This window comes from Thalassophryne amazonica, chromosome 18 (assembly GCF_902500255.1).
Source record: "Thalassophryne amazonica chromosome 18, fThaAma1.1, whole genome shotgun sequence".
NCBI lineage: Eukaryota > Metazoa > Chordata > Actinopteri > Batrachoidiformes > Batrachoididae > Thalassophryne > Thalassophryne amazonica.
The window spans coordinates 12,362,220-12,384,695 of NC_047120.1; the positions used below are offsets into that span (position 1 = coordinate 12,362,220).

The window sequence follows — 22,476 nt, forward strand, 5'->3', positions numbered from 1 at the left end:
ACAAATGCTTTTTGTCCTGTATGCATTATCATGTGTGTTTTCAGGTTGCCCTTTTGTCCAAACCTTTGACCACACTCAGAACAGACAAATGCTTTTTGTCCTGTATGCATTATCATGTGTGTTTTCAGGTGGCCCTTTAGTCCAAATCTTTGACCACACTCACAACAGACAAATGCTTTTTGTCCTGTATGAATTATCATGTGTGTTTTCAGGTTGCCCTTTTGTCCAAATCTTTGACCACACTCAGAACAGACAAATGCTTTTTGTCCTGTATGAATTATCATGTGTCTGTTCAGGTCGCACTTTTGTCCAAATCTTTTACCACACACAGAACAGACAAATGCTGTTTGTCCTGTATGAATTATCATGTGTCTGTTCAGGTTGCCCTTTTGTCCAAATCTTTTACCACACTCAAAACAGACAAATGGTTTTTGTCCTGTCTGACTTCTAATGACTTTGTTCAGAGTGCCCTTCTTTTTCTGTCTTTTACTCTGATCAGAACAGCTAAATGGTTTTATGCTTGCTTTCCTCCCCATTTGTTGCTCTGAGTTGTTCATGTGACCAGATGCTTTTCCACATTTAGAGCCTTTAAATTGTTTTTCATCAGTGTTGCCTGAATGAACAACACTGGTATTTTTTCGACAGTTAAAATGTGACTGAATCTTTCTGGTCTTTTTCCAGTCATAACTGTCATCAGTCTCACTTCCAGAACTGTCTGAACTCCTGCCACTGGTATCTGGTTGTAAATGACTGTTTGGACCTGAGTTGCTGGCTGGTTGTCGTCCTCCATCGTCCTCTCCATCAGCTTCTGTTGTCAGTGTTCTGTGTACAGATGAGCTGCTGGCTACAGGCTCAGCCTGTGCGCTCTCATCACTTCGGATTTGATGAAGCTGTGATGACTCTGGGTTTTCATCATCATTTTCACTCTTCACAGGGACGGCACTGAAACCAAACTTGGTGAGATCTGCCTCCCCCAGCTGCTGAAGCTGTTCTCCCTGCTGACTTATCCACAGCTTCTCTTCTTCTTTAATGTCCTCCTGGTCAACACTCAGATTGCATTCCTGGTGTTCAGGGAGAATGTCTTCTTTAATCACCAACAACGGCTGCATGTCTGCAAAGAAACAATACAATTAATTTAACAATAAATGTGACACTCACTAAAATAAAGTATCAGTGGTAAGTTTGACCTGATGACAGTAAGTTTTTGCACTGATGGAACTGATAAAGTGGAAATGTACATCAGCATTTGTTTTAAATTTCACAAATTTGTTTTCCACAACTGACTATTGCAGTGTTTTATTTTCTGGATTGCTATAAAACAGTGTAGAATGTCTACAGATGGTACAGAATTGCTGTTGCTCGAGTTTTGATTTTGGGATATTATTATGACTATGATTATTATTATTATTATTGTTACTACTTACATGGCACTCAAACAAGATGTCAGAAGTCATCAAATATGATGATATGAACACATCTATAGTGACATCATAACTCACTAAGAATATATAAGCCAAATACTTTAATTCATAGTTTTTAAAGTTGCTGTTTGCAAAACCAAAACATTAATGGACTGCATTTCTACAGCACTTTTTACCATCTGATGTTCAAAGAGCTTTTGGCTGTTTATTCAACATCTAGACGTTGAATAAACTTTCACTTTCAAGCCTTTTTTCAACATTTTTACTATAACCATTTTATTAAACACTTATTCAATGTTAAAATGCTCCTTTTAAAGTCTCAATTAATGATCATAACTTTTTTTGCTAAAACTAGCAACACAAAGTAGCCTTGCTAGTTATGCTCCAACCAAAGAGGTTATATATGAGAACTAGAGTCCACACTCCAAATGATGCCCACTTAATGTGAACGTCCCTTCATGGACAGCAACATGACGCCTCCTAACCGGGCAAAATATTGACAAAGTTCCCAGATGTTAATACATTATCAATGGGGATTCACGACTGAACACACTCAGAAAAACACTCGCAAAATACGTGGTAAAATGCCATTTTGACCTGGATATTGCCAACATGCACAGCTTTCCAGCATATTCCACCTGTTTCTTGATGAGACTAACTGAAATTCTATGAGTGGTGCTCAGTAAATTGTCAGGAATTAAAATGGCGACCACTCCTCCTTGCCGGGACACGGCTCAGTGTGAGTGGCTCCAACATTATGATTTGCTACAATTTACTCTTTGTATACGGGGAAAATGTCACTATTGAAAATGCCAGTTAAAAACAGTCTAAACCCAAATGTTTATTCATCTTCTACAAACAGACTGTGAAAAATCTTTCACTTTTGAATGTCTTTTCAATGTAAAAATACTAGCGCAGAGCATGTGGCAGGCGGTGGAAGAAAGAACGGCGTCCAGCTGGGAACACTGCTCGAATACAATTTTAGAGAAAGAGACAAAAAGAACCTGATTGAAAACACAACAAAAAATATAAAACCAACTAACAATGAACATAAATAAATAAATATAAAAAAATAACTCTTTCCTTTGAACACCTAGTGACTCTTACACCTCCACTTCATTCCTGTTTTATTTAAGTTTAATGACAATTTGTTTCTGTCAAACCATATTTTCAATTTGTTAATTTCTTCAGTGATTTCCTCCAGAACTATCTGCCAAGCTAGAAAACTGCTGCATCCTGGTAAGAGCGGAATACTACTGGAATGAATTTGAATAAGGAAACTTGGGTTTTTCCTCACCAAAATGGATGCTGCACTCACTGCAGTTTATCGTCAGGAACAGTCCCAGACTGCATTTCAGAGCTTCTAGAATTCAAACATTTTCGTGCGGGTGGTGTTGGGGGGTAATTTTGGGTTTCAGCTTTTTTTTGTTTTTCACCACTTTCATCCCTGAATGTGTCAATCGTGAGTCACTTTTGTGCCGATTAAAAGTCACTAACTGGGACTCCTGTCTTGTTGGGAGAAAGAAACAAGAATCATCCTCCGTTCTGTTCACACAGCTCCAAATGCTGCGTGGCTCTCTGCCGAGTCAGGTTAGAACAATAGAGTCCAGTCGGAAGTAATAACTTCAAAGTGAAACGCCGTTTAAAATCAATTGACACTTCTTTCCAAATGCTGTAATACAAACAAACTGCAATCGCTAAAAAAATTTTTTCCTCCCAAAATGAGACGTCCTGTGCTGATGTGCAGCAGCCGGCTGAACTTAGCTCAGAGGTACAGAGTGATGTTCACACCAAAATGTCTGAAAGGAAATGCTTTTGACAAAAACTACAGATTTTATTTATTCATATTTATGTCCAGAGATCAAGGATGCAGTGACCAATTTAAAATGTTGTTGACATGGAAAAGCTGTAAAGCCTACATTTAGTACATAGAAAATTCACAAGAGGTATCGATAAGGGAATCGATAAGGAATCGGATCGATAAAATCTTATCAATACCCATCCCTACCCATGAGGAAATATTTGACCGTTACAAGATGTTATAAAGTATCAGTAACACAAACAAAGCTGAGCAAACCTGTTCTGTCAAAGAGATTTGGAGAATCAAAAACAGCATCCAGCCCTTTGCCTCTTTTGTTCTCTTCTTTTAAATGACACATTTCTTCTTCCTGGTTTGTGATCATTCCTTCATCAGCAGGTGTCCACTGTAGTTTCAACATGTATCTCAGCTGCTGGACTCCAGACATGTTTGTAGAAAGACTTTAAAACACAGAAAAGAAAGACAGCGTCAATGACAAAGTGGAGGAAAAACTAAAAACAGGCTGATTTAGTCATCTGCTGCTGCTCTGTTGCCCCGGCTGACCAATCACAAGTGTGAGACAACACTGAAAAGTCCCTGTCTTTGGACAGACATCCGAAAGCAGGAGACCCCAACTTTGATCCAAGAGATCACCTGACATGTCCACTTTCTTTATGTACCTGTTGCAACCAGCTGATTCGAGAGAGAGAGAGATGACAGTAATGCCCATAAGATGTTTTTATATATATATATATATATATATATATATATATATATATATATATATATAAATGAACAATGAACAAGTTTGAATGCGACCACCACAACAAACTTATCTGTTCACAGGGAGACTTCTTGAGCTGGTAGTCCATCAAAGTAAACAAGCAGAGTTCTCCAGTGTGTATAAAAATTTTCTGATGAGCCTCTGAGCAAGAATTTAATCTCCAGTTTTAAAAGGTCCATGATGTCATGGAACCAGACTTTAATTTAAGGCGGTTGAGAAGATTTCCAAAGCAAAAGAATGTGCGATGAGACAGGCAAATTCTATAACATTATTCTGAATGGTCGTTGTACGGAGGTTGTCTGGAGGTTTACCAAAAATTGCAATATGTGGGGTTGGAATTTGTTTCGTGTAATAACCTTGAAATAATTTTAAAAAACTGCCACCAAAAATCAGATGGTTTGGGGCACGCCCAAAACGTGTGTGAGGTTGCATGGAGTCTGTTGACATCTATTTCACTTATCATCAAATTTGTCTGCAAAGAGTTTAGAGAGTTTTTCTTCACTGTAGTGTAGTCGGCGGATTACTTTGAACTGAATTAATGAGAGTCTGGCACAACTGGATGAAGAGATAACTGCCCCCAGAGCTTTCTCCCAGCAGGCCTCACAGAAAACAAGTTGGAGATCTGATTCCCAAATATTCTTTAAAGTTTTAGCCTTGAGAGCCAGGTCTGGCCCACTGGGTGTTGGTGCATGAGGGAATGATGTGGTGTGCTTACCTGCAAAGTCTTGAAGTTGAAAGTAACGAAAAAAGTCAGACTTAGATCAATTAAATATGGAGATTAATTGGTTAAAGCTCGCAAATACACCTTCAGTGTACAGGTCTCCCAAATTGTGAAGCCTCTTGCTGTTTATTATTGAATAGTGTGGGTCTATTTTTGCTGGGGAAAATAAGTGGTTATTGCAAATAGGGGAGGCTGAGGGGAGAGTGAGCCATCCAAAGTGACATCTTATTTGTGCCCAAATTTTCAATGTCTCAATTACAACAGGGTTAGGGGTAAAGCACTGTGTGGAAAAGGGTAAAGTCCTACAGGTCAGAGCCAGTAGTGAAGAAGAGCAGGAAGCTGACTCACTACGGCACCAGCCGGGATGGGGGGAAAGGAACCAGGATATTATTTTGTGCACATTAGCAGCCCAAGAGTATTTGGTTAGGTTAGGAAGTCCAAGCCCTCCAGTTGATTTGTCTCTGCAGAGGCATGCATGGTTTGCCCCAGGCTTTTTACCAGCCCAGATGAAAGAGGACATAATGTCATTTAAAGTAGAAAAAAGCTGTGGGAAGGAAGATGGAAAGGCATTGAAAAACATACAGCGGAACTTCGACATATGAGTTTTATGAAATATGAGTCGTCGCTCGGTCCATATTTTTGTCTGGAATACGAGCGGAAACCTCTCCTCCTTTTCTGTTCTCAATTTCTGCTCTGACCTTCAAAGTCCCAGCTTCACCAGACTGTGAATTCTTCAAATTAAGATTTGGATTAACCATGAAATTGATCAGCTGGTCTCTCAATGCGATTGACACCATTTTTTCAACAAGGAAATCAGGGCTGGGGGACCCTGCGTGCCCTGATCAAACCTACACAGTGGGCTATATTCTTGACGCCTGGGAGAAATGGAGCGTGGCATGCTTGGCTCCACTCTCTATGGAAGACATTGAGGATTTATTTCTATTTGCTTTTATGGTGGGATGTTTGGTGCTGATTGGTTTGTGCACTGCCCTACCGACAGGAATATTAGCAAGACAGCTGCTACCAAAATCTTGTTCCCTCATCTGTCCGTCAAGATTAATGAGTTGGGCAAGGCAGTGCAATCTTAGACTGCATTAAGTCTTGAACTCAAACACAAAATGGATACCATCTTGGAGCATATCGCTGCATTGCAAAGGAATGTGCTGCTGAGGACCGGAGAATATTCTTCATAAATATGGACTCTAGACAGTCAGAGGTGCAGTAAATGATATTCTGTATCTGTCCGCCTAACATCAACATGGCAGCCTTATCGGCTCCTGAAGGTCAAATGCCCTGCTCTTCCCCCAGAAGGATCTATGGCCTTGGTGAAGGAATTCGGCTCCCCCTTCTTATCTATCTACTCCCCCTATCCAGCCTGCTGCTGCAACATCAGACTTTATGCACACACGGACAGAAACTGACACAAACTTAACTCATCTGCAGATGACGCACATCTCCCTCCATCCATCCCTATTACCACCCCTTGTGTCTCTCCACTCCCCTCACCCTGGCTTCCTCCCTGCCACCCTGGAGGCAGTGCGGTTATTACTGTTGCAACCTTCAACTCCCCAAGATGGGCAGCGTGGGCCCCTCCTGCTGCAGCCTTCACCCACTTTGCCTCAATTTGGATGACGGACTGCTTCAAGTTTAGTGCACATAATGTCAAACATATATGTGTTGTCTTTAATGCTAATGTGCGCCATTATTACATTCAACTTGTAATAACTGTGGATTCATTGCTGCATTTTGTCTGAGGTAATTGGAGTGTAAATGTAATTTTGTTGTTGTTGCACTTGTGTAATGACAATGACAATAAATCTCATCTCGCACAACCTGTGTCTGTTTGAATGTGTGTTGAAAGTGGAGACTTCATCCGTCACATCACTTTTTAAAATTTTGTTAATAGCCCAAGTATAACTTGAATTATGATTAATAATTTACACGAGTTTTTTTAGGATAATATTCTCACATTTGCTGTGCGTTTTGCAGATAGCCGCAGCAGAAACGACTCACTTCCTCCTTTCAGCTGGAGGAGCGAGAGGGAATGAAAGAGGACTCCCTCAACTGCAGCAGGAGAAAGGGGTGTCACCATTGCTGGGGGAAAAAAAAAAACAAACAAAAAAATAATCAGAAACTAACCAACCACAATCCCTAACACCACGTGGGATTGATGACAACACAGAGACTCCACGTTGGGTGTGCGCAGGTTTTACGAATGGGACTTTTCTTCCATGTGTCAGGTGTAAAAAAAAAAAAAAACTACACAAATTTTTCTTTATCACCAAATAAACAATGATCCCCAATCCACGTAAACTGGTTGCTGAGCAAAGAAAACTGTGGTTTAGTGTGGAGTGAAAAGCAGACACAAACAGTTTTGAAAGCTGTGATATTTACCGTGCTTGGGGTGTGTTTTAGTGTCTGGTGGAGTGTTTTAGCGTGTGTAGTGCAGGTTTTTTTTTTTATTTATTTAGTGCGTCAAAATAATCAGGCATCTTGGAACAGCGCGATGTTGTTCAATGATCAGTCTGGTGATGAAGTGGACTTTATTGTTCTGGTCTGGATGAGAGGGGGTGGATTTACCCATCAGAGCGACTCTGTGGATTGGACCACGTGCTTCTCTTTACAGCTGCTCAAGGACTCATGCACTTCTGCTCCAGCACCGACTCCTGGAGCGGAGCAGAGTGGGTTAGGTTCCAGGGGCAGAGAACACAGGAATTCAGATAGAGACCTCCCCCCACCCCCAAAGTCCAAAACCCATTTTTTTCTTTTTTTTGTTGGCCACTAAACAGTCAGGACAGTATGTACCAATACCAACAAAAGTGCTACAAAAACAAGGAATTAGGGAAAAATACACATAGATATTGAGGTGGAATATCTGTACAAATTTTGGAGCTTCTGGTGTGCATTGAACAGGATTTGTTTTTCTGAGTGGCACAAATATAATTTGTGTGGCATCTTATTGCATGTAAATAGCCACAAAAAAATGCCTGAAGAATTTTCTGCATTTTAATGTGAATTGTTGTATATAACTTTGTTTATGCAACATTTTTACATATATTTTTGAAGTTTCCAATTTATATTTACATTCTAAGTTATGAAAATGGTTCGTTAAAAATATTTCTGGATTTCACAGAAAAAAAAAAAAAATTTCTGAGTAGAATTTTATACGTGCATCAGGCTACAGCGTGCAAGGTTGAGAAAAAAAAAATGATGGGAAGAAAAACAACTAGCCAAAGGTTTCTCTGTGACACACCCCCCCCCCCCCCCCCCCCCCCCCCCGAAAAAGCCACCACAAGGAGGTGGCTGCTTTTATTATATACACCCACATGTTGATTATATACACCTGTGTGGATCACACGACTTCCCTCCCCCCAAAAAATACAAGATCCACAAACACAAAATTAACCAATCCATAACAATTTGAGAGCATATATATGTATGCGTGTGTAATGTATGTATTCATATACATGTACATACATGTTAACAACCTGAAAGCCACCAGACCAGCTATCGAACCATGGATTCTTGGACAGTCGCCTCTGTGTTTCTTCTCGTTGGTTTTATTTCCGTGACTTACAGTCATTTTGACACCGGTGAGTCCAACTTTTCACTTTGTGTTTGTCGGTTTGTCTGCAAAATCGCTCTTTTGCTCATGTTAAACTGTGCTCGAGTTCAAAAGAATGAACCGAAAAACAGATTGTTGTTGCAGCCCTCAGAATAACTTCAGCTTATCGCCGAAATGTAGAACTGCACAGAGAAGCCAAAGGAAAATGAAATGAAAAAAAAAAAAAAAAAAAAAAAAAAACACACAGAAGGGGATTTGGGTCTGTTTTTAATGTGACGAGATTGAACACAGGGTGAGCTCATGTGATCCCATCTCTCCCACCTGTACTGGACAAAATTCTGAGCCAAAGAACATCTGACCCTTAAGACTAAAGCCTGCGTCCCACCGAATAATAAGCCATCAATAATGAGCCACACATAGGTGTGTCAGCAATTATTCAAAGAATGACCCATGTTTTCATCCATCACGTATCCTCTGCTAAGGTGCCTCTATGTGCCTCTCTGTACCCCGCATGTGCCATGTAGCAGCCTCCAGGGAGCCATGACCAACCTGCTGTCCAACTGTAATGTATCAGACCAGCTGGAACTGAACCAAGGGTTCCTGGACAGCCGCCTCTGTGCTCCTCGCTGGCTCCATTTCTTCTGTGGCTTTAAACAAACACACCGTGATCCCACTTTTAACTTCGTGTTCATCCGTTTATTTCTGCAAAATGGCTCTCTTGCACGTGCGCTGTTGTTCTACATTCCTGGACAGGCGCCTCTGTGCTCCTTCTCACTGGTTTCCTGGCTTTATACACAGTCATTTTCACACCGTCATCCCACTTTTAACTTTGTGTTCGTCTGTTTATTTCTGCAAAATCGCTCTTTTGCGCACGGTGCCGTTCTGCATACACAATGAGGTGGCCGCTTTAATTACATACACCTGTGGATCACTTAAAAAAAATTATTTCTTCTGCATCTTACAAGTCACCATGATACAACTTTTAACTGTGTTATGTCTTCAAAATCGTCTTTTGCATGCTCTCCTTCTGTGTTGCTGCACAGCTCTGTGCTGCTTTTAGCAGTTTCACTGGAGTTATTTCTTCCGCGGCTTTAAACACAGCCACCTTCACACAGTCATCCAAATTTTAACTTTGTGTTTGTCCATTATTGACTAAAAAAAAAAAAAAAAAAAAAAAAAAAAAAAAATCACTTTTTTGTGAGCTAACGTTCTGCCTAAATGCTTGTTTGGAGCATGATGAGTCACAGCGGAGCTCATGTGATCCATTAACAAGATATTAAATCAACTATAGACATACTTTTACAGCTAGGAACTGTTTTATCAACCTATAAAAACATTAAAAAATAGTTACCTTAAGCTGTATTCCACATGGAGCAGGAAAGAGAGGGAAAAAAAATGTGTCCAGATGAAACAGTCCTCTGATTCCAGAAGCAATTAGAGGTGTTTTCAGCATCCAAGGTTCGGCAGAAAATGATTAATCCGCTACAAAATATTTTATATACAGCATCCAGCGCACAAAGCAGATGGAATTGTGTGCACACGGGAGACAACTAAAAGTATCTGGAAGGTAGATCTCGAGGACCGAACTTGGGCACCCCTGCTCTAAGTCATCATAGTAACTCGTACACAAACCGCCCCATGCTGTTGTTGCTAAATTTTGAACATCTTCAAATTAGCGCCACGCTCAGAGAGGAGCCTCGTTAACTGAAGATAATACCTCCAAGAGCGTCTCAGAGCCACTATTCTCCGACGATACTTGAAGAAACCTTCTCGTAGCAAAGAAAACATGTTGCGTGGGTTATTATTTGATGGGACCCAGGCTTTACTTGTGTGAAGTGCCTTCAGGCAACTTTGTTGTGATTTGGAGCTATATAAATGAAAATATAGTGAAACTGAAGAACATGTTCTGGTGTGCCATAGTGGTGCAGCTTAGCTAAAATTTCCATCAGAATCGTTCAGTTTGTGATAAAAGCATAAAATTTGGCACACATATCCTAAATTAACATGTTTATTTTCAGATATGGAGACATCCTGGAGCTGACCTCTAATGAGCTGCAGGGGTCAGTAAATAATTACACAGGGGTGAAAATTTAAAAATGCTCCAATCATGTTGAAAACTATACCACATTATTTGTCTGATCGTAACAATTCCGAAAAGGTATAGTTTGGACTATCTATGGCTGAATGTGCTGGAGTTAATGGGTAGAAACAGCAAAAATGGTGGCAAAGGTCAGTTTCAGTTTGTACAGGGGTCAAAAGTTAAAGTTTCTCCAATTTCAGTAAACAATGATGCAAATTATTGTTTGGGTTGATAAGGTTCTCATAAGGAATAGTTTGCACCATCTGTAGGGCTGCTACAACTAGTCAACTAGTCACGACTACGTCGACTATTGAAACCGTCGACAACTAATTTAGCAGTCGATGAGTCATTTATTTTAAGTCTTTGTGTTTCTTGCAATTCATAGTTTTTAGGCAGCGGGCCGTCCTGTCTTCATTTGGACGTTCAAATTTTGGGAAAGACGGCCGACTTAACAGTGGCCGTCTTGTTCAAAGCAGTCTAAAACGCGCAGTTTACCGGAGGAGCTCTGTGTGCATGCGTGCGGAGTCAACTGACTGCAGACTGTGAGGGAGGGAGGGTGAGGGAGATTCCGGAGGCACAAGACGTTACATTCTGCTGAGAAACATCAGTGCACGTGAGACAGCGAGTGCGGAGCAGAGAGAGAGGATTTTAACCCGAGTGTTTAAAAAACAAAACCCAACTGTGGCGCTGCAGGTCGGACGGCACTGTCCTATTCACACTGTGTGCACGTCGTATACTGAATTTATGAGATCATGAGATGAAATAAATGGTTAAATATCCTTAAAAATATCCTTAAAAAAATGAGAATATATAAATGAACTGAGCAAAAATTACACACACACGGGTTAAAAAACCCTGCTATGGAGAAGCTGTTCAGTGATGTTCGGAGGCACAGATCACAAAAAGCAGGTGAAAACTCTGAACATTAACAGCTGTTATTTTCCAAAGGTATTATTTGTTCGATCTTGAGCTTAATGTAGTGTTTAAGCACAAAATGTGACTGATGAGGAGAAGAAAAGGATGACTTCATCACACTAAAATGAACTGGAGTCAGAATAAAAATACAAGCTGCTGATTTTTGTTATTATTCAGAGTTATTAAGCTGCAGCTATGTTTTAATTATTTCAAAGTGAGCTACCTCATTTTATTCAGATTTATTTATACAAAAAAAATATGGGGAGTCAAATCAACCTGCACTGATCTGTTCAGTTTATATCAAAGTTTGCCTGCACATGTCTGTGTATTTTTTCCTTCTTTATAAGAGTTTGGTGTTTGCATTTGCTCCACAAAGTTTTAAAACACAATAAAATGTCCACACTTTTCTTTATAGCAGTTCTGTAATTTCAGAAATGCAACAGAAACAACCACAAAGCAGAAAAAGTTTGGACTATATGTAAAATGAAGATAAAAATAAAAATGTTGCACTATTCCCAGTTTCTCCACTCACAGAACCCAAGAGATGTGTCTTTGTGGCTTCCCTCGTCTCCTTCCAGCATGGACATTTAGTTTTTGAGAACTGCCTACCTGACACAGATTTACTATAAAGTACCACACTGTTTGTATTGATGAAAATGAAGTCTAAGAAATAGTCACTGATTTGGAAATGTTCATGTTTTCATCCCCTGATGTTTCTCAGAAAATGCTGCAGGCCTTAAATTTAGGAAATTACGTATGATCTGACGAGTCGACTAATTGCAAAAATAATCGTTGACTAGTCGACTATCAAAATAGTCGTTTGTGGCAGCCCTAACCATCTGTCATGCTTAGTTATCATGTTACGGAGTCGCATGTCACATGTCATAGAATCCAATGGACATCAATGTTTTTTGATCTTTACTTTGGAGACCAAACATTCAACACAGTCAAAACTATTCCATTCATTAATCCTATTCACCCAGAGATTCATTGGGATTGTTTTCAAGGATTCAAGGATTCAAAAGAATTTTATTGTCATATGCACAAAGGAACATGTTCCCTGCACAATGAAATGTGATTACTGCATTTAACCCATCCTAATTGCCAGTTAGGAGCAGAAGTTGCCTTTAGGCGCCCGGGGACCAGCTCCAGATGTATGTCCTGCCTTAGGTCAACAGCAGGGCTGAGCAAACCATGACCGGCCTCATGACGACAAACAAACACACACATAAGCCGGCCCGGTACATGAACACATAAAAACCACACACAAGGTAAGACTTGGGAAAGAAAAACCTTCATTGCTGCTGCACTGAATCATGCAGCAGCAATACAGGAAAAAACCCATCAGCACAATGAACAATGATCACACATAACAACAGGACGAGAGACGACGACCGAGATTTGTAAGAGTCTAGTTATCAGACAGAACACCCGGAGGCTGCCTTTAGGCGCCATCAACGGCCTTGTTCGTCCGTTCTGGAGGGAGGAAGGGCCCAGCCCTGAACAGTCCACTGTCCACAGTCAACGTCAGAGCTGGAGAAGCTGAGGGCGGGGGAAGACCGGGGGGGGTGAGGCATGAGCGTTGTTCTTCTCCAGGAGGTTTTTATCACAGCGGCCTTGAAGTGCAGCTGTGTTTTGGGAAGCCGAATGAAAATCCAGATTAGCAGATGCCTGAAAGATTCCACAGTCTAAGACAAGTGGCTTCCAATACATCTGAATTAGGAGAGGAGATGTGGTCATTACTGACAATCAATGCGGTTTTCCAGTGCAGCAATCCTACCAGAGATGGTTTCCAACACGCGGTTAACACCCGCCGACCGAGCTGACACTGCCCTTCCAATCGAATCAATCATGTGGGGCAGCCTGGGAGGGCCAATTATTGCCGCTTCCACTTTCTTAATTTTCCCGGTAAACCAGCGCTATGCCCGCTCCACACAGCAGGAAACCGGTCACCACCATGCCAAATATATACACATCTTCGACGTCCTCCACAGACAGCGTGTAAAGGCACATGACCTGCCATTTCCTCCAACTGTCCATCACGTAACCCATCACATGTGTCCCGGCAGGACAGGCCGGGTCCTCCGCTCCCGAATGTCTTGTAGAAAAAATAGTGTCAATTGCGTTCAGAGACCACTTTAACAGATCCATTTTTACTGTTTCCAGAAGAGCAAAGCTGACAGCCTCACAGACAACACGCCACAGAAGCAGGAAAGATAAGGAGGGAGGGAGAAGAGAAAAATGCAACCGCCTCGGCCGAGAGCAAGGAAGAAAAAAAAAAAAAAAAAAAAGCTTTTCATATGAATGTTCGTAGTTTGATAGAAGTGTTTTTAATACTGAAACGGTATAAACACGTTTTGGTATTTAAAAGCTAGATAGCTTCAGCCTTGACCTTTTTCACTCAGCTACATGTGTTTTTTTCCCAGTATTTTATGTATTTTCCTTTTTTTGTTTGATTTCATCTATTCATTTATTTACTTTCTGTTACTGCATGAGTTTGCTGATTGAAATAAACTAAATCAAATCAAATTTGACCTTGTTTGACATACAGTGATTTACTGTAAAGGGAGGGGACAGCCGTCTTTCCCTTGTTGCTGCACGCTGAGTTGGCGCTGTGCCACCCAACACACCATCTGGTTTTGACCATCTTGGATGGGTGGCTAGAGAGCCATCTTGTCTTGGGAGGAACAGCGGATGGTTTGTTGGCCATTGACACAGTTTGACATACAGTGAATTTCTGTAATGGTTGAGTTAATAGCATTTTAAGAAGGAATAGTTTGCACCATCTGTCATGCTTAGTTATGTTACGGGGTAACATGTAACCTGCCATAGAATGAATGAATGAATTTATTTGGCACACAGACTCAACAATAACAAAAACTGATACACAAGACAATTCCACAGTGACATGTGTGACCAAAAGGGGGTGAGCAGAAGCAAAGCTTATAAACGCCCATCCCGTATATACATACTCATTACCAACCCCCAGAGCAAGCACACAGGCGAAAGCGGTAAGGAAAAACTCCCTCTGATGTACTGAGGAAGAAACCTCAAGCAGACCAGACTCTAAGGGATGACCCTCTGCTTGGGCCATTCTACAAGCACGTTTAACACAACACAAACTCAAATCCCATCATCATAAACATATCTAGTGTAGATACATATATACACATACCTACATACATACATACATATGCAATGCGTGTGATTTTTATACTACATATTTACAAGATAGAAAAACAAAGTGCACACAACTAAACAATGATCAACAAAACACCCTAACCCTCAACACCCTTCCTCCTCCCTATACCTAGAAAAAAAAAAACATGTACCTATACCACATTGCTTGAGCTCCACCCTCAGTCAGTTCCACATCCACAAACAGAAATACAAAAATCTTTTAATGTTGTACGTGCCCACTGATGTTTTAAGTTAATCTCCCCCCTCAGATTATATAATTCCCTACTCTATTGAACATATTTTTAATATTTCCATCACCTGTGACAGTGCTTCATTATTTAATAAATAATGAATGATTCTTCATATGTCTATGAATGGTCTTTTTTGTCCATTAATGTTTTTTTCTAAACTGATGGCTGCTTTATGAGTTTACACAGGAAATCAATGGTGGCAAGAAAAATGACTCTGCATGGCTGAAAAATGACAAATTTCAAACAATTTAAGCAAAATTATCTGAAAAAAACACAGTGAACACCCCGACTATACTAAAATACTAAATACTAAAATACGAAATGAATGAAATGGAGCCTAATAATCACGAAAAGGGGGTAAAAAGTAACAAAAAAGGAGCAGACTGACCCAGACTGATTCCAAATATGATTCAACTAATTACTTTTATTTTATTATTTTTAAGCGAAATGGGACTGATAATAACGAAACGGGGGTGAAACGTAGAGAAATGGAGCAGACTGACTTACTGACAAGTTTCATCTCTTGAACACCAGATGGCGCACCTGCCCCAACTACATGAACTGAGCTCATCTCACAAAAACAAAAGCTCAAGAATTAAATCAAAGTAATTATTTGGAGTCAGTCTGTTTCAATGTGCTCCATTTCGTTACATTTTACCATCATTTCGTGATTATCAGTACCCAAACACCCTAAACTTGAAAATCTGCCTGATGGCGCTGAGAATGTAACAACCTGCGGCAGCGCCACGTTTCCATTGTTTAAACAGAGAGCTGAATTCAAAAGTTTAGTGGACAAACCTGCTCTGGATCAGCGAACTTCAGGCTTGAAAACAGCATCCAGCACGTTGACTAGTTTCTTCTCTTCTTTAAATCCACTCGTTTCTTCTTGTTGCTCTGCGATCTGTTTGTTTCTCCCAACTCAAATATCTCGGCATTAGAAGCAGTTAGCCGCTGTTTCAACAACCTTCTCAGCTCTTCCACCTTTTCGCGCTAATGTCACCTTTCCTTCTTCTTCCGGTTTACTGTCGACCTTTGTGCTTCTGGAGCTCTTTAAAAACCATATTCGGGGATCACAGCGTGAAGTTTGTTCTGTTCAGAAAAGAGTTTCCAGCGTCTCCAGCTAACTAGCTTTAGCCTCGGCCGCCATAAGGAAAGTTCTTCGTTGGATTCTTCTTCTTCTATCAAGTTTTTTTTTGGCGGTTTCGAAACCGACATGGTGCATTACTGCCACCAACTGTTGGAGTGTGGAGTATTAATGAAGGGTGATGTATGTTATATTATTGAGGAAATGTGGTTGATAAGGGAGGGGGAGAAAAAAGGTGGAGGAAATTACACTATACTATACTCTGTTTAATAATATATATATTCTAATAATAGAGTAATAATATATATTCTGTTAAAAATAATACATGCCTCCAAGCTGGTGGTATAGGTGTAGAAAAAGAAAGTAACCCCTTGAGTGTTAAACTGTTCTGTCCTGGTGTTCCGTCATTGTCTAATAGAATTCTTCTTTGTCTGTTATGTTCTTGTCACTCCAGTAAGACCTGCTCAGCCGTCTCTTCTGCTGCATCTCAAACACTGACCGGTTTCATGTTTTCTAATGATGTTGAGAGTTTGATTTAAACCTGTGTGACCTATACGTAGTCGTGTAATTACTTCTTCTTCCCTGTGACTCCATCTCTCCTGTCTCCTTGATCCAACCTGTCCCTGAATTTTATATAAAAATCGACCCTTAGATTCTGTCGTGTTGCTTTTGTCACACTTTGTTCATTTCTGTCTTGATGATCGTTTTGACTTCAGATTTACTAAGTGGAATGTTGATCTGTGTTTCTGATTTCAGAGCTGCTTTTGCCAGCTGATCTACTGCTTCATTGTCCTCAATTTCAGAATGAGACAGAACCCACATGAAACATACTGAAATATTCTGTTGTTGTAGTTTAAATCAGCTTTGAAGAATCTCATTGATCAGTACGTTTGCCATTTGAAATGTGGATTAATGCTGCCATTGAATCTGAACAGATGACCTGGTGACAGAACTTCAGCTCTTCTGCCCACCAAAGTGCAAGAAAAATTTCTATCAGTTTCACAGATAAGACAGCTAACTGGTCTTTTTATTATCAACTTATCAAATTGGGTAATGTAAACCGCTGTGCCCGTTTTTTCTGTACCTGGATCTGGACGGTCCCGGGCGAATGTTTCCTTAGATCCATCTGTAAATATTTGGATCATATCTGTATATTTCATAATAAGGTATGGCTGAATGAGACCGTCCGTCCCACTGTAATTATTACTTTCCTTTGAAAGTTTCTCCATCTCAAAGTTACCTTATAAAGATGACACTATTGAATATTTAAAAAATTATAAATTCTTCCAAAATATGCAAAAAGACATTTTTCCAAACTGAGTGCAGTCGTACAACCAGAGGGAGTTCAATGATATGTGATGTGAGTTTGGTTGCACTACAAGCTTCAAATAAAATGTTATTGAGATTTTATTAAAATTTATTACTGTAAAAAAAAAGCTTCAAAATTATATTATCATACATCTTTCCAATCTAAGTGTTGTAGTAGAACCAGAGGGAGTTCATTGATGTGTGACGTGAGTTTGGTTACACTACAAGTGATAAATTAAAGAGTTTTTTTTTTCCAAATTTATTGAATTTTAAAAGAAACTAAAATTATACAAAAGTTTATTTTCCCACCTATGTGTTATAGTACAATCAGACGGAGTTCACTGATGTGTGATGTGAGTTTAGTTGCACTACAAGCTATAAATCAACAGTTATGAGATTTTATTTACATTTATTCCGTGAGTGGATGTGGAGATGTCCTCCATGAGGACACTGGATGTGGACATGTCCTCTACCTGGCGATCTGTCTGTGAGCAGAAGTTGATGGACTTGATTTAACACAATCATGAGAGAACTCATGAGGAGGTGAGAGCGCAGAGGAGCTGCAGCCAGGCTGTGTGATTTATAGCTCGGCAACAATGGAGCACAGCAAGAATCATAAATTGGTGTCGTGTAGCGTTATATTTTGTAGGTGTGGCATCCAGTCAACTTAAGTACCATTATGTTGCCTCAACTTGTGTGAAAACTACTTCCTTTCTGCTCTACGCTGAAAATCCGCTTACCTCGAGTGGACATATGATGAAAACATCACCAGATCAGGCTGGGAAGTGACCAACTTCATCACTAAACATGACAAACCATGAACAGAGGCCGAGTTTAACAAAAACTGTGCCACACCATTGGTGGAGAACATTTGCCCTGAGAAGAAGCAACAAATTTCAAATGTTTGTTTGGCTTGTAACACTGTGGCACAGAGGACTGAAGACACATCATCTGCTATTAAAAAGACAACTGGGGGACGGAGGTGAATTTAAAGCACAGATTCTTCTGACACCAATCAGTTACTGATTTTTTTTGAGGCTCTGATGATGACATGAACGTCACAGAAGAGCTGCCCTCCAAAAGTATTGGAACACTTGGTATTTCATATATTTTAATTTGTTTATTCCATTTCTAATACAAAAAAATAAAATTTCTAAAATTATTTTCCTTAAACTAAAACTGAAAGCAAACCTCTACAAGTTGATATAAATTAATTAAAAATATAAAAACCAAGATTATGAGACACTTTGGTATAATACCTGTAAATAATGGGTTTTACTGCTGTTTTCTTCCCCAGACAAGTCAGGGGATGGACACATGAACATTTCCAAGTCATTGAATGTTTTTGACTACATTTACATCGATTATTAAGAAATACAAACAGCATGGTACTCTATGGTAAATCTGTATGAAGCAGACAGTTCGGAAAAACTGACTGTGCAAGAAGCAGAAGAGTGAGAAAAGCCACCAAGACAACCCAGAAGAAGTTACTGTATAGGCTTCTGTGGTTGCTGTCTGATCATGACCATCCCAACTTAAAGAGTGCTTCAGACTTCATCTTCAGTGTCCTCGAGTCTTTGAAACTCCTGCAGTCGATCCCTGATGGTCTCCTGGTAGTTGCTGTTGGCACGGCGCTTTCCCCCCTACTACACGCCATGGCAGGAGTTTGGATAAGGTCTCCGCATTGTGCTCACTGGCCTTGTTCACTCGTAGTGGTCCAATCGTGTAGCCCCACTTCTCTATCTCCTCAGAAGCTTCTCTAGCGTCGTTACAGGTGACGGTCCCAGTCTGGAAATGTATGTGTGAAGGGTGTCTGAAAGCGGATTTGATTTTCTTTCAGCACTTTCTTAATTGGGGTGTATTCCTTTCTTTTCTGCTGTATGTCTGCTGCATAATCGTGATCACAATAAACACATTTGTTTTGAACATGCAGCTGTTTGTCGGCCTGGGAACCAAAGCTCAGTGAGCCCACTCAATGTCCAGGGCTGTCCCTTGCTGGATGTCCAGACTGTCGCCTAGCTCAGTCATTATTAAGTTCTCAACAAACAGTGCAGTGGGGACGCCCTTGGGGCGCTCATTCTCTGGGAATCTGTACATGCGAATGTTGTTGCGGCGAGAGCGACTCTCCAGCTCTGACAACTTATTTTGTAAAACTCGCTGGTTGTTAAAAAGATCCAGTATTTTGTAAAACTCGCTAGTTGTTGAAAAGATCCAGTAAAGTGTCTTTTACAGCCAGGTCCCACTTTTCTCCCGCACCCACAGTTTTCTCAACCTCCTCCAGACGTTGCGTAGCATTCGCAATCTGACTGGTAGCTGCTTGTATTAACTGGTTGATGTTAGTGTGTAGCTCATCCATTTGGGCCTTCATGTCATCTTTGATGATTTCCCGAAAGTCGGAAAGATCATTTTTCATTTGTGACTTTAGTTCATCCAACTCCTTAACCATAACTTCACTTAAAACAGAGCGGATGGTGCTACTTATGGCGACTGCGTTAGCTTCTTCTGTGCCATTATCATCCGAGTTAACTGGACTAGCATGGCTGGAATCATGGTGAGAACTCGTACCAATTTTCTTGTCCTTTGTCCCGGACCTCAATTGTCTATCCCTGTTCATTTTCAATATATTTTCAGTGCAAATTTATTGACAAAAAGACTAAGTTTTGGGGTTATCAAAGGCTGAAATCAGAGCGCCGCTTTTAAGCGTCCATCTTGCCTGTGCTACTGGAAGTTCCCCCAGCATTCTCTCTCTTGTAAGAGTTCTCCGCCAAAGTTTTTTGCCAGTTTGGTGACTGAGGTCTGTTCGGATAAGGTCTTCTCGTGATGATGTGTGACCTTTTTCATGTCTCTTCAAGTACTGCCCAATACTCATTATCGATGCGCTGTGGGCCTGGTTGATTTCAGTGAGACCCAGACCTCCTCCTCTGCGAGGGAGATATATTCTGTCCATGCACTGATTTATGCACGTGACTTTGTGGAGGGTGAGCATCTTCCGGGTTTTTGTATCCAACTTATTAAGCTCATGCTGTGGCCAGTCTGGTATGCCAAACCCACAGGTCACCACTGGTATTACAAACTGGTTTATGTAGAGATGTGTATAATAATTCTATCCCATACTAATATAAAATCTGACTGTGAATTCAGAAAGAACATAAAAAACGCTTTAAAATGACACCAAAATCATGTGATTCTCTTTGGTATTAAGGAAGTTATGGGCATTTTTGTGTTGGGAATCGAGTTCATTTTCCTGGTCTTAAAGAATGGATGAAACAACAGGACCGAGTTGGACATTTTCCTTCATATTTTGTCTCATAACTTCCTTAATATCCAAGTTTTCTCCATGATTTTTTTTTTCAGGAATGATGGATTACCACCTCTCCTTCATTCTAAATGGCTGTCATCTCAACACTGGCAGTCACTGGATTTTGGTGAGTGAAAAGAATCTTTGTGAAATGGCCAATCCTTCTGAAATTCAATAAAAATGAAGAGAAATCCTTAATCTTTATTCACTATACATTGACTTTTAATCCCTATTCTTGCTTCAGGTACAGTTTAAGTGAATTTGATGAAGCAAAAACAAGAAATCAGGTAACTTCTCTCTCAGATTGCCTGTGATGAAAATTCGAACACCAGGTGGGAAATGGTTAATTCTTTTACGCCATCGACCCAAAAATAGATCAGGATATCCCTCCAACAGCAACACGAATTGCAGGGAACTCCCTGTGCAGCTCCCCCAAATGCGGTCACATGCAATTAGGCAGAACCTAAACGAGGCACTGGCCTACTTGTCCACATCCCTAGTTTATGGCTGTGATCTTGTTCTTCGGTGTCAACTGTTTGGCTGTTCTTTTTGTAAGTGGTTGAGGTATTCTTGTGTTTTGTTTTTTTTCCCCCTCATTTTCTTATGCTCTATTGTAGCATTTTCTTCAATTCCCAAGTATTTGTATGTGGAGTCTTCAGCCAAATCTTTAATGTAGCTCCCTTCATATAACTATGTTTTGCTTATCCTCTTTTTTCCTTTTTGATTGTGCATTTTCAGCATTTATCCAGTCAAAATTCCATACCAATGTGTTTGGAGAACTTATGGACTGTTTCCACTAGCCGACTGAATCCCTTTTTACCTTTGTTTTTTCATTTATCTTTGATGTCTTTTTAATAGAATGCAGTGGGCCCAAACCTGGGGTCTAAAGTTGCACCCTAGGCTCTATAGTTATCCTAACCAGAGCTGGCATGGTATCCAAGGGCTCTCTTCAAGATGGTGATTGTTCCCTTAATTGCAGACAACTGCACCTCATGTGCGCTTGGGTGACCAGGGATTGCTTCAAGGTATTTCTTCAGGTTCTTCTACATCAGGCTTGTTGCCCCCACCACAACTGGGATGATATTGATGTCTTCCAATGACCATGTTGTTCGTAGGTTATTTTTCAGGTCTTGGGATTTCGAGATCTTTCCCCTTTCCCCTCAATTCAGGCCATAGTCATCAGGGACTGTCACATCGATGATTTTGGCTGTTTTCTCTTGCTTGTTCCAGATGACAATATCAGGTTTGATTGCACCTCCTTTAGCTTTTGGTTTTTCATTTATCTTTGATGTCTTTTTAGTAGAATGCAATGGGCCCCAAACCTGGGGTCTAAAGTTGCACCCTAGGCTCTATAGTTATCCTAACCAGATCTGGCATTGTATCCGAGGGCTCTCTTCAAGATGGTGATCGTTCCCTTAATCGCAGACAACTGCACCTCATGTGCACTTGGGTGACCGGGGATTGCCTCAAGATATTTCTTCAGGTTCTTCTTCATCAGGCCTTTTGCTCCCACCACAACTGGGATGATATCGATGTCTTTCAATGACCATGTTGTTCTTAGGTCATTTTTCAGGTATGAATTATCATTTGTCTGTTCAGGTGGCCCTTTCGTCCAACCTTTGACCACACTCAGAACAGACAAATGCTTTTTGTCTCGTTTTTCATTTGCCTTGAATTTCCTTCTAATAGAGTGCAGTGGGCCCCAGACACGGGGTCTAAAGCTGCACCCTTAACATTACTGACTTGTCCTGTATGAATTATCACATGTAAGAGGCGGACCCGGCACCACGAGGGGGCGTTTGGGGGCAACGCCCCCTCACGTCATCAACCTCGCCCCCTCGGATATGAGAGTTATCAAAATAAAAATAAAAAAAAGAAAAAGAAATACTGGAAAATATAGCGCCTCGCAGTTTCGCGGATTTTTTAGTCCAATTTTGCATGCTTTTTTTTTTTTAAACAGCGCATTGTGCTCTGCATCCTCATCAAGCAGGCCGGTGTTCTGTCGAGATGACGGGACACCTGTTGTGGCACCGCGAAGGGAGAGCATGCGCATTGTGTTCTGCGTGTCTGT

General features: G+C 40.6%; 1 long non-coding RNA gene across 1 annotated transcript; it reads right to left on the reverse strand.

The window, feature by feature from the left end:
- Nucleotides 1-1,055: 1,055 nt before the first annotated feature.
- Nucleotides 1,056-15,869, reverse strand: LOC117530328. The gene is made up of 3 exons (XR_004566318.1): nt 15,716-15,869; nt 3,499-3,680; nt 1,056-1,111 (listed from the first exon to the last, which is right to left on the reverse strand). It is a non-coding gene; the product is annotated as an uncharacterized LOC117530328 (long non-coding RNA).
- Nucleotides 15,870-22,476: the final 6,607 nt, after the last annotated feature.